General features: G+C 39.6%; 1 non-coding gene across 1 annotated transcript; it reads left to right on the top strand.

Annotated features, from left to right (window-relative positions):
* The first annotated feature begins 2,455 nt into the window (after nucleotides 1-2,455).
* On the top strand, nucleotides 2,456-2,530 carry Trnas-cga. The gene has a single exon. It is a non-coding gene; the product is annotated as a tRNA-Ser (tRNA).
* Nucleotides 2,531-3,083: the final 553 nt, after the last annotated feature.

The following is a 3,083-nucleotide window of genomic DNA, read 5'->3' as shown; positions in this document are numbered from 1 at the left end:
TAACTTTTCAAGTAACTCCTCGACAGAACAGAAGGAGTGACCCATGAGGTCTCTTCAGTATCGATTTGAAAGCTCGTGGATTACTGCTAAGATTTTTGAATCCTAGTCGTAGTTTATTGGAAATGGGTGCAGCGGTATACTGCACACCTTTCAGCACAAGAGTTAAGGAAGTCCTATTCAAATGCAGATTTGATTTCTGCCGACTATTAACTGAGTGAAATCTGCTTATTCTTGGGAATAAGATAATAATGTTAACAAGAAATGACAGTAAGGAATATTTATCTACATTGAGAGGCCAGTGTCAAAATACCCAGACCCGTGAACAGGGATCGACAATACGTTCGTGAACTTACACCACTTTTTGCCCGAACCGCCCATTTCTGAGCTAAAAACATTCTATTAGAATAGGAACAGTTACCCCGAAATATAATACCATACGACATAAGCGAATGAAAATAAGCAAAGCAGATTATTTTCGTGTTGAACGATCACTCACTTCAGATACCGTTTGAGTAGTAAAAATAGCAGCATTAAGTCTTTTAACAAGTTCCTGTACGTGACTTTTCCACGACAGTTTACTATCTATCTGAACACCTAGAAATTCGAACTGTTCAGTTTCGCTAATCGTATGGCAATTCTGTGAAATTAAAACATCAGGTTTTGTTGAACTGTGAGAAAGTGTAAAAACTGAGTCTTACTGTGATTTAGCATCAGTTTAAATTCTACAAGCCATGAATTCGTCATGAACTGCACTATCGGAAAGCGAGCCAATGTTGCACACAATATCCTTTCCTACAAAGTTAGTGTCATCATCAAACAAATATTTTAGAGTTACCCATAATACTAGAGGGCATATCATTTATATAAATATAGAACAGGAGTGGCCCCAGCACTGATCCCTGGGGCACCCCACAGTTGACCGTATCCCACTCAGACCCTACATCACAGCCATTCTCAACACCGTAAATAGTGACATTTTGATGTTTGTTGCTAAAGTAAGAGGTGAACCAAGTGTGAGCTACTCCCTGTTTTCCATAATGGTCCAACTTCTAGAGCAATATTTTGTGATCAACACAATCGAACGCCTTGGTTAAATAAAAAATATGCCTAGCGTTCGAAACTTTTATTTAACCCATCCAGTACCTCAAAGAGAAAAGAGAATACAGCATTTTCAGTTGTTAAACGACTTCTAAAGTCGAACACATTTGATAGCAAATCGTGTGATATCAAATTATCAATTATCCTTACATACACAGCCTTTTCAATAACTTTAGCAAACACTGATGGCATAGAAATAGGTCTAAAATTTTCTATATTATCCCTTTCTCCCCTTTTATAAAGCGGCTTTACTACTGAGTACTTTAATCGTTCAGGAAACTGACCATTCCTAAAGGAAAAAATTACAAATATGGCTAAATACGGGGCTAAAATGTGCAGCACAGTACTTTAATATTCTGCTAGGCACTCCATCATATCCATGAGAGTCCTTAGTCTTTAGTGATTTAATTATTGACTCAATCTCAAAAAAAAAAGTTCAAATGTGTGTGAAATGTTATGGGACTTAACTGCTAAGATCATCAGTCCCTAAGCTTACACACTTCTTAACCTAAATTATCCTAAGGACAAACACACACATCCATGCCCGAGGGAGGACTCGAACCTCCGCCGGGACCAGCTGCACAGTCCATGACTGCAGCGCCTAGACCGCTCGGCTAATCCCGCGCGACGACTCAATCTTCCCCTTGTCTGTATCACAGAGGAATATTTCAGACAATCTCGGAATGACATTTGCCTAGAGTTATATGATTCCACGTAAATATTAAATTTTTATTTAACTCACCAGCTACGCTCAGAAAATGATTGTTAAATGCTGATCTATCAGTAACAGAAATATTTTTACTACGAACTGACTTTATATCGTCAACCTTTTACTGCTGACCAGACACTTCCTTCACAACTGACCATATAGTTTTAATTTTATCCGGTGAATTAGCTGTTCTATTTGCATACCATATACTCTTTGCCTTCCAAATAACATTTTTAGGCACCTTACAGTACTGTTTGTAATGGGCTACTGTAGCTTGATTGTGACTACTAACATTTTGATATACTTTCCATTTTCCAGAATGAGATTTTCACTCTGCAGCGGAGTGTGCGCTGATATGAAACTTTCCTGGCAGATTAAAACTGTGCGCCGGACCGAGACTCGAATTCGGACCTTTGCCTTTCGCGGGCAAGTGCTCTACCAACTGAGCTACCCAAGCACGACTCACGCCCCGTCCTCACAGCTTTACTTCTGCCAGTACCTCGTCCCCTACTTTCCAAACTTTACAGAAGCTCTCCTGCGAACCTTGCAGAAGTAGCACTCCTGAAAGAAAGGAGAATTTCTGTAAAGTTTGGAAGGTAGGAGACGAGGTACTGGCAGAAGTAAAGCTGTGAGGACGGGGCGTGAGTCGTGCTTGGGTAGCTCAGTTGGTAGAGCACTTGCCCTCGAAAGGCAAAGGTCCGAGTTCGAGTCTCGGTCGGCACACAGTTTTAATCTGCCAGGCATGTTTCACTTCCCACTTTGTTCTGCATGGTATTCTTATCCCGCTAGTCAACTGCTATCTATAGCTGCTAGTACCCCGTTTAGAAGGTTCTAACGGAAAGCAACTGTCAAAGAGCATGAAAAATGTGTTAAGGAAAGCATTATATTTGTCATCTATGTTATCTGCAGTATAAAAATCCTGCCACTCCTGTTCCTTGACGATGTTTAAGAAACACTCTATTGCTGTTGGATTAACTTTCCTACATAGTTTGTAATGATATGTGACATTTATTTGAGTACAAATGGCTTCTAGTGTTAAATTTGTACATTATGATCTGAAAGGCCGTTCACCCTTTTTCTAACAAAATGCCTATCTAGTAATGAAGAATGAACAAAAATATTGTCTATGGCTGTGCTACTGTTCCCCTGCACCCTAGTTGGAAAAAACAGTCTGCATCAGGTCATATGAATTTAGGAGATCTACCAAAATCCTTTTCCTTGCACCATCATACACAAAATTTATACTGAAGTCACCACATATAACAAATTTCTGGTA

Source organism: Schistocerca piceifrons, chromosome 9 (assembly GCF_021461385.2).
Source record: "Schistocerca piceifrons isolate TAMUIC-IGC-003096 chromosome 9, iqSchPice1.1, whole genome shotgun sequence".
NCBI classification, from domain to species: domain Eukaryota; kingdom Metazoa; phylum Arthropoda; class Insecta; order Orthoptera; family Acrididae; genus Schistocerca; species Schistocerca piceifrons.
The sequence above is the reverse complement of the archived record's forward strand: the minus strand, read 5'-3'. Positions and strand labels throughout refer to the sequence as shown.